Below are 12,937 nucleotides of genomic sequence, written 5' to 3' on the forward strand. Positions count from 1 at the left end.
AGTCAATGAGATACCTTCCTACCTAACCCTAGTCGAGAGAGAAAATGTGGAACACAGAGAAAAGAGGGTGGTCTAAAGCTTACACAGTTGTATATAATAGAAAAAAAAAGGCCAAAGGCCCTTAAGACTAGGAACTTTGCGGTGCAAAACAGATCATGCAGATATTAAACTCATCTAAGATCATCACTCATTTTTGCACTCTTTGTTCCAAGATTACTTCATTTTAGAGTCTAATGCCAGACCTCGCTCACCGCCAACATGTGAATTCACCATCACTCACTGAAATATCACAGGCTTACAAGCACCCGGGATTTGAGCAATGATTCCACATATTCACACACAGCTCAACTAATAATTAACGGATGCTATGACTCAACATGTTATTTTTCTGAGGAGAATGTCTTGTTGATTTAACGAGGAAACTAAGACGGCTGAAGTAAGCCCTTGTATGTCGATCGTGACCATGACACATTAAGTATTAAGACCCCCACCCTTTCCTTGCTCTCTATTGAGGCAGGGTGGTCCAACTTGAGCTCCAGCCTAATAGCGTGTGTATGTGTGGTACCGTCACAACACAATATGACCCTTAGAACTTGCTAATTGTACTTAAACAATGCACACGACTCTATCCCAGAATCTACAAGGCTGCCATTGACACTGACTTCCATCCCTTCCAAACTCTCTGACCCCCCCTCTTGGACTTCATCACCCTCCCACGTTGTCCGAGCTGAAGCGCTGGCCACAGGGGCCGAGAATGCGGTTCAGGTGCGGGACTCTGCTGTTTCCAATTATCAGGGTATAAATTAGCGTAGCTCTCCCCTGTCTTCTCTCTAAACATTGCTGTCTCTTCATCCTTGTCGACCTGCCACGCTTCACTCCGGCTTTGACCTCCCGTTTATATCTTTGTGGCATATACATTTTTGGCTTTACAGCTTTTGCAGTCTCCAAATGCTCCGCTCAGTTCTGTGAATGTCAGTTTAGTATAAAAGACTCATTTTTCTATTAGGTGAGTGTATAAATCTACTGTCATTTATTGCTGAGAGGAGGATACTTCTGGTTTTACAGTAGGTTTGGTTACTTCAAGACAGGAGAGTTAATGCAGCAAGGCGCACACTGTGAAGGTAGGCCTGTGCGATAAATCGATTTTATGAATTAATATGAGTTTTTATTGCAAATGACTCAAAAAATAATTAATTCGTTTTGTTTTTAGTTAAGGAAATCTAGCAACCAACTATTTTGACTGGGAAGGGCAGGGGCGGACTGGTAATATGTGGGTTCTGGAGGATCACAGAACGGCCGGTGCCCTGGACGGCCGGCGGCCGCCATTCATTATACATCACTGTTTTTATCCCCCCTATCCTCTGATTATCTACAGTTCGCATTCAATCCGACAGGTGGCAGCAATGCGCCTGGCTGTTCACCGCCAATCTAAGAACGAAGAAAGCACAGAGTAGCCTTCATTGGTTCCTTGTGGAAGCAAAATAGCGACGAGCGTCAATATGGATGGTGGTGGCAAAAAAAGAAAAGAGAAGGCGCGGAGAAGGTTAGGGAGAAAAAAAATTAAAGAAACTGGAGAGCGAAGCATTAAAATGTCATAAGTTGACAAATATTTTCGCAAGCAGCAGTCTGGCTGCAACGGCCACGTCGGGTAACAAGTCAACAGCCCAGCCCCCGGCGATGGTGAGTGTGGGAACGGCAGCCGCTCTGATGTGCAGCCGGTGCAGGGAGAGAGAAAAGAAGAGGGAGGGGGGTAATGATATGGAAGTTCCCCAGACAAGCGCTGGGAAAGTAAGTAGGGATGAAGAGGGTTACTTGCTCGGTATACTGGCAATTGTTATCCACCAGGTAGCTACATTTTAAATGAAATAAATGACCATTAAAGGGTTAGCGCCAGCTAGCCCATGTACCCATTTGCAATCGTGTCAAGTTACAGTATGCTAGTCCTACTATCACTCTCCTAAGAAAAATATTTTTGCTGTAAAACAACGTATGCACACGCAGCAGCAATATTAATTCAGAAGAAATGTAACAAAATATCAATAAAATAAATGGTTTTACCTTAAAGTTTAGGTAGTTAAATTGGTGTTATATATATTATTAATCATTTATATATCGTTTTGTTTTCTGGTTAATACTTTCCAATGAAGGTTATGTATACAGGATTTGTCTTGAAATGTTTATTGTATTTTCATTGAAATTTATTATTTGTATGGCAAGATTAATTATGGCAGGGGTCTCTAAACCGGTCCTGTGGGGCCTGGTTTTTGTTTTAACCGATCGAGTACCGACAGTTTAACCAATGAAGTTTCTGCTAAAACAAGCAGCACCTGACTTCAATCAAAAGATTACACTTGTAAGACACCAGATTGGTGGACAGGTGTTGTCTTGTTTTGTTGGAATGAAATCCTTCGCCCGCTGCGGCCCTATGTGGAATAGTTTGGAGACCACTGAATTATGGCATAAACAATGAAGTCATTTTATAGACAGAGATATAAAGAGATATATTATAATCAATTGGATACATAAAACTTGCTTTGAAAAATAAATTATTTCGTTTGTTTATTCAGGTTGATCAAATGAATCCAACTCCAGTTCAGCCTTGCAGTACTTTGAGCGCCCCAAGTCAGTCACAGTCTAGACACATTTTCTTCATTTTCTCTCAAAGTGCACGAAAATTATGCATTTTACAATAAAATGTAAAAAAAAAAAAAAAATTCTCCCCGGGGGGGCATGCCCCCGGATCCCCTTAGGGGGTCTGTGTTTCTCTTCGTATAGCGATTCTTGTGGGCTGGGCTGAGTCAAAGTCCAGGGCTGCTTTTTAGTCCCAGTCTGCCCCTGGGGAAGGGCGACGTCAAGCGCCGTCAATGGCAGCCAATGAGTTTAACGAGTGCTTTGTCAAGGGTCAAACTTGTTTTGCGCTTTCTCTCTCTTTTGTTTGTATTGTCTACTTATAAAAAACGAAACTTGGGGAATTCGCTAATCAAATTTCCGGTGAAAAAAATCTGAGATTTAATTTTCTTGGCCTTACCGCTCAGCACTACTGAAAATGTCTTGGTGAGATTGAATAACGAGAATGCGGAGTAGCCGAGTTTTTCCTGTTGTTTGTGAGTGTTTTCTTCCCCAGGTCAGTCTGCTAACGCGTGTGTTATTTTTCCAGGGTGGAGAGATCAGCTGCAATGTAGCCAAGTAGGACCTGAGGTCATCCTGGCACTGGGAGTTCACATCTGTTCAAATAAATCCTCCTCTCTGCCAAAGCAGTAAAAACACTCTCGCACAAGCACTGTCCACCCACACAACCATGTAAAAAAATGGCGGAAAATACCAGCTTGACTGCAATATTGGGTCATTAAAGTAATTCGGACAATGCTGTATTTGTGTTAATCAAAAAAGCTCACATTTTTAAAATAGAGGAAAACTATTAATGTATGACTTCAGTCATGCATTCTCCAAAGGAAAATTAATTGGGCGTTTAGCGCCGTCAACGGCACTGAATCAGGAGCATTCAAAGCCATTCCTCCCAGTTTAAACGAATTGGATGGCTATCCTTGTCAATGGCAGGCAATGGGTTCAACACTATGAAATTAAAAATGAAAGTTAAAAAAAAAAAAAAACACTTTGAAGAGTTTCATGGAGCCATAACTAGAGTCATTTCCATTTTATTAAGTTTTTATTCACATCCTTTTAATGTATACATTTATTCATAAAAATCATGTGTAAATGTAAAAATATGCAATTATGATGAAAAATTTAAAATATATATGTATGTATTAGGGCTGTCAAAATTATCGCGTTAACGGGCGGTATTTCAATTTTTTAAATTAATCACGTTAAAATATTTGACCCATTTAACGCACATGCCCCGCTTAAACAGATTAAAATGACAGTACAGTAATGTCCACTTGTTGTGTTTTTTTGTTGTTTTGTCGCCCTCTTCTGGCACTTGGGTGCGACTGATTTTATGGGTTTCAGCACCACATGAGCATTGTGTAATTATTGACATCAACAATGGCGAGCTACTAGTTTATTTTTTGATTGAAAATTTTATTAAAACAAAAACATTAAGAGGTGTTTTAATATAAAATTTCTATAACTTGTACTAACATTTATCTTTTAAGAACTTTCTATCCATGGATCGCTTTAACAGAATGTTAATAATGTTAATGCCATCTTGTTGATTTATTGTTATACTAAACAAATACAGTACCTATGTACCATATGTTTAATGTATATATCCGTCTTGTGTCTTATCTTTCCATTCCAACGATAATTTACAGAAAAATATGGCATATTTTATAGATGGTTTGAATTGCGATTAATTACGATTAATTAATTTTTAAGCTGTAATTAACTCGATTAAAAATTTTAATCGTTTGACAGCCCTAGCATATGGCGGAAAACACTTGGTGACTTGAAGTTCCGCTCTGAGACCCCCACTTTGTCCAGATTTCAAAACTGTCCGATATGCACATGTGATACATCATTGGAAAGCTTAAAATGTCAATTTTCTGGGGTAAGAAACATTTTGAACAGGAGGGCATTTTAAAGAAACATTTTTTTTTTTAAACAGCAAAACCCTAACTGGAAGTGAGAGCACGCGAGAGCAGAATTAAAGACGCCATGATTTTAACGAGATATTATTGCATACTTACCTCGTTTCAATCCAAAAACTCCATATAGCATGTATCATCGAGTGTCAAGACACAGACGTAAATGGCCACAGACGGATTTTTGGGGGATTTTATGGGTGAAACATGGTAATATAACGGGTAGCGATGCAGAAATTGCAGACATCAAGGAGTAATGAGATGTTCGTTTTCATATATGTACCCTTTTTAGCGTTTTTTTTTCTCTCAATTTTTCTATGTTTGGTGACTTTTTTACAGACGCTATTTTTTTCATTGAGACGTAATTTGTTTAAAACTTTAAAATCTGTGAGTGAATAATTTTTTAAAGTCGTTTTTTTTATTTATTTATTTTTTTTAAACGAAATATTACACATCAATGATTCAAAGCTAAAAATGACAGACATTTTGAATAATAATTATAATTAATTACCTTTTTTTTCTGGCTGGGTTGAAACAAAAGCGGTTTCGCGACATCTGTAAATGGGGGTTTCCAGGGTAAAACGGACATAGTTCGGGGGCTTAATGCGCCATGAATCTACTATGGCAGCATATAGACATATTGTTCTATCAAACACAACAGTTCTTTTGGCTTAAAGTACAGCAGTTTATTTCAAAGAAGGGTGCAAGAACAGAAACTGCTTTTTCAGTCTTGTCTGTGTTTTCCGCCATATGCATTACCTGACAAAATGTGATGTTGACAAACGCGGATGCCTGGCCTTTTTTTTGTTTTGTTTTTTAAATGATCTAAAATAGACATTAACCCTATGAAGCATAGGTGTCAAACCAGTTCCACAAAGGGACAAGTGGGTGCTGGATTTTGTTCCAACCAATACAGCGCAAACAGTTTAACCAATGAATTTTCTGTTGAAACAAGCAGCACCTGACAAAGTTTAACTGATTACCCATGTAAGAGATCATATTGGTTAAAAGGTGTCCTCTTCATTGGTTGGGAAGAAAACCTGCGCTCACTTGGCCCTTTGTCAGTTTGACATCAGTGCTATTAAGGGTTAATATGTTACATTTATAGAAGCCTAGTAATTAACCTTTTTCTCCATTTTAATTGTTATAAATATAATGTGTAATGTTTGTTCTTGGGCTCTAATAAAATAACCCAAATGCAACCTATACGCCAACATATGTTCCTCTTCATTGCACACAAGGCCGGCCCAGCCTATACACAGACGATGCAGCTGCTTAGGGCCCCTGACCACTAGGGGGCCCCCAATCTGGTAACCTCATTTTATACGTTGTTAATTGAGCATCATGAATAATGTGGCGCGCATTGCCGTTTATCCGTGCAAACGTCCATTTTCTTGTCATTACATGTCATTTGGGGTGAGAAGTTTGAAGTATGCAGTGCAACAAAATATGATTAATATACAAAATATGGACGTATGGATTGGATTGCATGTATGGGTTTCACAGTAAACTGTGACGAAATGGTTGGCCAAAAATATGGGCCCCTTGGCATTATTTTGCTTAGGGCCCCCAAATGGCCTGGGCCGGCCCTGATTGCATTTTTTGACTTGTGCGACTTATGGTCCGAAAAATACGTAAAAATAGTAACAATGCTTCAAATAATTATATTTGTTCTTTTTTAAAAAAAAAAAAAAAGTACTGTACACACACACGCACAATTTAAAAAAACAAAAATAAAGTGAACAGCAACAAGACAATATTTCACCTTGCACTTTTCCCCACATTCCTAACTTTGGCACCTGTCATGTCCCCCCCACTTTTTTACAAGCTGTGGCTGCTGTTGCAAAGGATACGGCACACGGGAGAGAAATTTACACAGCGTGTCCTCCACAGGCCTTGCACTGTTTTTCAGGGATCAAATACTCCCAAGGTGCCATGTGTGTAAATGTATCTCTATTACTCAAGCTCATCTGTTGGGAGTACCATCAGAGCTGCCGCCTCAGCCTTTTACAGACTTCTCCACCCCAGAGTGCCCTCGGATCAGCGGTTTATGACTCCCAGTTGGGAGAGGACAAATGATAAAAATTCAACATTTTTAGTAGGCTTAAACTCTGTGAACAAGGACATGGGATAGCGGAGCGTTAGATGTTGTCTGCAACATTAGACACAATGTTGCTGCAGCCTCTGACCTCCAGTTGCCTGGAACATGTTAGAGCAGTACTGAAAAGAGGTGAAACAGATGAAGATGAGGATTGAGGCGGTGAACTTTTCCACCCTATGTGAAACCCCTCCTCTGCAGGAGTCCCGAAGATAAACACGGTGTACGTTTTAACAGTGACTTTCACTTCTTCCCTTGATTCACCCCTCATTTCACCCTCCACTCTCCTCTCTGTGGCTTCCTCTCCCCATCCAGATGTTTGGCCACGACAGCAGCAGCGAGCGGACGCGGAGGACCTGGGGTGATGCAGTAGGAATCTCCAGCATGGATTGGAATGCAGACCCTCTATCAATCTCCATCAGCGGAGATGCGTTTGTTTGACTTGCCATGTGATTTTGTTTTTTCTTCCCCACACCTGTAGCTTCCTCTGAACTTTACTCCCATCCTTTACCGGCACCACTCTAACCTAGGGATGGGCGATAAGTCAATTTTATGAAAAAAATTGTGTGGTTTTTTTTTTTGTGTTATTTATTCTATTGCAAATTATTTTTATTTTTTATTTTTTTTAATTTTCGGGTTGTTGTTTTAGGCAAAAAGGAAATCTAGCAACCAGTTATTCAATAAATTGACATTTGGAATACAAATGTGGCCTACAAGTCGATGCTACATACCTATTAACCCTTTAAAATCTAACGTGTCTGCAGCGACACATTTACGCATGCGTCGACATGTCCTGCGCGCATTCCATCTTTGAAGCCTCATCACACTGTGATTACGTCACCCACGTGCTGCTGGTTGGTGTCCTTTGAAAGTGCAGAAATTGCAGTCCACGCCCGTTTTTACTTGAAGTCAATCGACCAAGTAAAACGGGAGATTTTTTAATTTTTATAGTTTTATTGCCCTCATAAATAAACCTTAAAACGTTGCATGGAGCATCTGTTTATGTCCATATTTCCATCATTTCTTGTCCTTTTTCAAAACGGAAAGCACAACCAAAAACTACATATCCCAGGAGCCATTGTGAGGTCACTAAGGAAGGACGTCATCCGAAAACTTTCCTAATATTGCCAAGCGAGGCGCCATCTAACAAGAGGGAGGCAAGGTAGCGAGCGATGGCCGGTTGGATTGAGCGAGCGACTTTGTGAAACATATGGAATGAATCGCAAACTAAATTTAGCGCAAGCAATTGCGTTATTTCATCAACTCGAGGAAAAGGATGGACCAGATTTGTCGTCGTTTTCTTCGGATGAGGCAGCAAGTGAGAAGAGTGACAGCGTTGTGCAAGGGGCGGAAGGAGGGGGACACCCCCTGGTAGTGTGGGCTGTGTGACGTAGCCCTGTGTCCTGTTCCAGGACGAAACTGAGTGGCATGCCTGAAGAAATTGAACTGAACTAGTTTATTGCTTTTTAAAATACTTTCTTTCAATGTTATACTTTTTTCACAATCAATCTTTTCAATTTGTTTATAAATGTGTTTTTTCGAGAAACTTGATCGTGTACGTACAGTATAATGCTTTGAAAAGGTGATGGGTGCAATACCTAACGTCACAAAGAGATATGCTCCAAACCTTTGTGTGTTATGTGGTACGGTACGGTACGGCACGGCGCGACATGGCATGGCATGCATCCATGCATGCATACAGTGTATCACAAAAGAGTACACCCCTCACATTTCTGCAGATATTTAAGTAAATCTTTTCGTGGGACAAAACTGACAAAATGACACTTTGACACAATGAAAATTAGTCTGTGTGCAGCTTATATAATAGAGTTAATTTATTTTCCCCTCAAAATAACTCAAAATATAGCCATTGATATCTAAACCCCTGGCAACAAAAGTGAGTACACCGCCTGGGAACGACACACATCCCTAAATGTCCAAATTAAGTACTGCTCGTCATTTTCCCTCCAAAATGCCATGTGACTCATTACAGGAGTGCAGTCAGCATTCCTGCAGAGATTGAAGAGGTGGTGGGTCAGCCTGTTTGTGCTCAGACCATACACCCTTCTTTACATGAAATTGGTGTGCATGGCTGTCACCCCAGGAGGAAGCCTCTTTTGAAGACGGTACACAAGAAAGCCCGTAAACAGTTTGCTGAAGACATGTCAATAAAGCACATGGATTACTGGAACCATATCTATGGTCTGATGAGACGAAGATTAATTTGTTTGGTTCCGATGGTCTCAAGCATGTATGGCGGCGACGAACCATGCTTGCCTACAGTCAAGCATGGTGGTGGGAATGACCCCCCCCACCTCTTCAATTTCTGCAGCAATGCTGACAGCACTCCTCAATTTAGGGATGTATGTAGTTCCCATGCGGTGTATTCACTTTTGTTGCCAGGGGTTTAGATATTAATGGCTATATTTTGAGTTATTTTGTGGGGAAAATAAATTAACTCTATTTTATCCTAGCTGCACACAGGCTACTTTTCATTGTGTCAAAGTGTCATTTTGTCAGTGTTGTCCCATGAAAAGTTATACTTAAATATCTGCAGAAATGCGAGGGGTGTACTCACTTTTGTGACACACTCTATATATATATATATATATATATATATATATATATATATATATATATATATATATAATTTATATTTATATATACAGTGGGGCAAATAAGTATTTAGTCAAGCACTAACTGTGCAAGTTCTCCCACTTGAAAATATTAGAGAGGCCTGTAATTGGCAACATGGGTAAACCTCAACCATGAGGGACATAATGTGGGGGGAAAAAAAAAAAAGAAAATCACAATGTTTAATTTTTAAAGAATTTATTTGCAAATCATGGCGGAAAAAAAGTACCATACCAAAAGTTCTTCTCAATACTTTATGTACCTTTTGTTGGCAATAACGGAGGCCAAATGTTTTCTGTAACTCTTCACAAGCTTTTCACACACAGTTGCTGGTATTTTGGCCCATTCCTCCATGCAGATCTCCTCTAGAGCAGTGATGGCTAGGGGCTGTCATTGGGCAACACGGACGTTCAACTCCCTCCACAGATTTTCTATGGGGTTGAGATCTAGAGACTGGCGAGGCAACTCCAGGACCTTGAAATGCTTCTTATGAAGCCACTCCTTTGTTGCCCTGGCTGTGTGTTTGGGATTATTGTCATGCTGCCAGCCACGTCACATCTTCAATGCCCTTGCTGATGGAAGGAGATTTTCACTCAAAATCTCTCGATACATGACCCTATTTATTTTTTCCTTTACACAGATCAGTCGTCCTGGTCCTTTTGCAGAAAAACAGCCCCAAAGCATGATGTTTCCACCCCCATGCTTCACAGTGGGTATGGTTTTCTTCAGATGCAATTCAGTATTCTTTCCCCTCCAAACACGAGAACCTGTGTTTCTACCAAAAAGTTCTATTTTGGTTTCATCTGACCATAACACATTCTCCCAGTCCTCTTCTGGATCATCCAAATGCTGTCTAGCGAACCGCAGACGGGCCTGGACGTGTACTTTCTTCAGCAGGGGGACACGTCTGGCAGTGCAGGATTTTAGTCCCTGGCGGCACATTGTGTTACTGATAGTAGCCTATGTTACTGTGGTCCCAGCTCTCTGTAGGTCATTCACTAGGTCCCCCCGTGTAATTCTGGGATTTTTGCTCACTGTTCTTGTTATCATTTTCACGCCACGGGGTGAGATCTTGCATGGAGCCCCAGATCAAGGGAGCTTATCAGTGGTCTTGTATGTCTACCATTTTTTAGTAATTGCTCCCACAGTTGATTTCTTTACACCAAGCATTTTACCTACTGCAGATTCAGTCTTCCCAGCCTGGTGCAGGTCTACAATTTTGTCTCTGGTGTCCTTCGACAGCTCTTTGGTCTTGGCCATCGTGGAGTTTGGAGTGTGACTGACTGAGGTTGCGGACAGGTGTCTTTTACCTGTATTATATCATTAATACAGGTAATGAGTGAAGCCTCGTTAGACCTTGTTTGAAGACGTTAGACCTCTTTGACACCCAGAAATCTTGCTTGTTTGTAGGTGACCAAATACTTATTTTCCACTCTAATTTGGAAATAAATTCTTTAAAAATCAAACAATGTGATAATCTGTTTTTTTTCCACATTCTGTCTCTTATGGTTGAGGTCTACCCATGTTGACAATTACAGGCCTCTCTAATCTTTTCAAGTAGGAGAACTTGCACAATTGGTGGTTGACTAAATACTTATTTGCCCTACTTACTGTCTATATATATATATATATATATATATATACAGTATATATTCGCAATTTTGCACTGTTGGTCTACTGCATATAACCTGTTTTGACCACAGTATGTAGAAAGGACAAAACGTACTATATATGACCATACCTGCTGTTTCTCTTTATACTTAATTATGAAGCTATTCAGTCTCATGTTTTTCTGTTGAATGTTTATCTTAACAAGTTGAATGAGTAGCAAGCATCAAAACGGTCCGTTGAGCATGTTGGCTGTCATTGGGACATCAATATTACAAATTTTGCAAATCTTTTTGTTGTTGTTGTCTTTTTGGGCCCCAACTGTTGATCATAATGTCAACGAAGAAAACAACAGTTTGGAGATGAAGGTTATGGTGTCATGAAAAAGTAACCAAACCAGGCCATTCTGAACAATTTTTTCTTTAAAATGTCAAGGCAACATCAAAGGCATGCAAAATTGGACAAAATAGGCCCGAACCTTTAAAGGGCTAAAAATGTTAGTTTAAAAAAAGGGGGTGCGGAGAGGAATAACAGATAATAATAAAAATAGTGATAACAACACTAAAGTTGAATTTTATTTTCAAAGTATTTAACTCATTGACTGTCATTGACAAGGATGGATGTCCAATTCATTTAAACTGGGAGGACTCGGTCCGGGTTTCAGTTGTTATTCATCATTGTCAAATTTAAAAAAATAAAGAAATTATATATATTTAATGAATAAACGCAATTATAAAAGAACGAAATGTTATTAAATATCTGATTGATATGATTAAAATGAATAAAAACAGAAATATACTCTCGTTATGACCCCCTTATAAACAGTTTTTGTTAAAAATCTAATAATATTTAATTCGTTGCCTGCCTGCCATTGACTACAAACAACATCTAATTCATTTAAAGTGTGAAAACTGTCAATGAATGCTCATGTTTCAATGGCATTCGGTCGTCAGCGGGAGTCCATGAGTGGCCTACAATTGGTTAAACTTGTTTTGAGTTTACTGTGTCTTTTGTCCTTATTGTTTCCTTAAAAATTTAAAGTGCGGGGGAAAACCATTGGGAAAAACGACAAATTGAATTTTTGGTTAAAAAAAATCAGATACCTAACCCCTTTTTTCTATTTTGAATTTGACTGATCGATTGCTTTAGCTTGGAGTAGTACCAATCCCGTTGCTACTACTCATGTTTTCCATTCTCCTGTAGTGTTGCTTTATGGCCAACAGGTCGAGGAAGGGCTTTTTCAGCAAAGCATTTTAATCCAGCAAAGTTGTGAAATGAAACAGGCGCATCGTGTGTTGACAGCTTTGGTCTTTTCCTGCTATTTGCTGTCATTTGCGCCTTGATTGACTGCCGGGCTACGGGGGAGTCGCGTGGTTATCGGAGGTGACTCTTGAGGTATTTGCATAAAATAATAAACCACCTCAAACTTGTATTATGATGTTAATCCTGCCACCTGGGTTGGCCGTGATGTCTTTGTCAAAACTTTGTGGTTTCATGCAGTCTTGATGTAGCAAAGGCACACTCATTAGTCAATTTACGCAACTTGTAGAAGCCAATTTGCCGCTCATTGTTGCGCCGCGCCGCCCTTATCGGCCTTCCTCACGCACATGGTGGGCTGAAAGCCTCTCAAGCTGTTCCAGAGATCTGACAACAAACATGTTTATTTACTGACTTCATTTGGCTTATGAGGGCCTTTTAGAATCCCTCGAGCGAAAACAGTTAATGAACTGTTCATTGCTTGTGGATGTTCTTTCACTCAAAAAACACAGAACAAAAAATATTCAGGTAATCATGTGTTGTAGTGGAAGTGAAGAAAACATATGGAACGAAAAAACAACAACTTTCTACTGGTTCTATTTCTCCTCCCCTGAGTAGAAAGAGAATCTAGCATGTTATGAGAATATGTAAGACTGTGTTAATCAAAATGAATGAGCACCTCTTAAGGTCTTTATGTCAAGCTGTGGTTCCCCAGCAAAGAACAAACTTCCAGATGCTCTGCAGCACATTTTGTTATTTCATTTAGTTGCATCTGTTGTAGTCAACAGAAAACAGA

General features: G+C 39.7%; 1 long non-coding RNA gene across 1 annotated transcript; it reads left to right on the forward strand.

Moving 5' to 3' along the window:
* Window positions 1-894: 894 nt before the first annotated feature.
* Window positions 895-6,859, forward strand: LOC130904811 (uncharacterized). The gene is made up of 3 exons (XR_009060909.1): window positions 895-1,121; window positions 3,158-3,257; window positions 6,373-6,859. It is a non-coding gene; the product is annotated as an uncharacterized LOC130904811 (long non-coding RNA).
* The last annotated feature ends 6,078 nt before the right edge of the window (window positions 6,860-12,937 follow it).

The sequence above is a fragment of the Corythoichthys intestinalis genome, chromosome 16, assembly GCF_030265065.1.
Source record: "Corythoichthys intestinalis isolate RoL2023-P3 chromosome 16, ASM3026506v1, whole genome shotgun sequence".
NCBI classification, from domain to species: Eukaryota; Metazoa; Chordata; class Actinopteri; order Syngnathiformes; family Syngnathidae; genus Corythoichthys; species Corythoichthys intestinalis.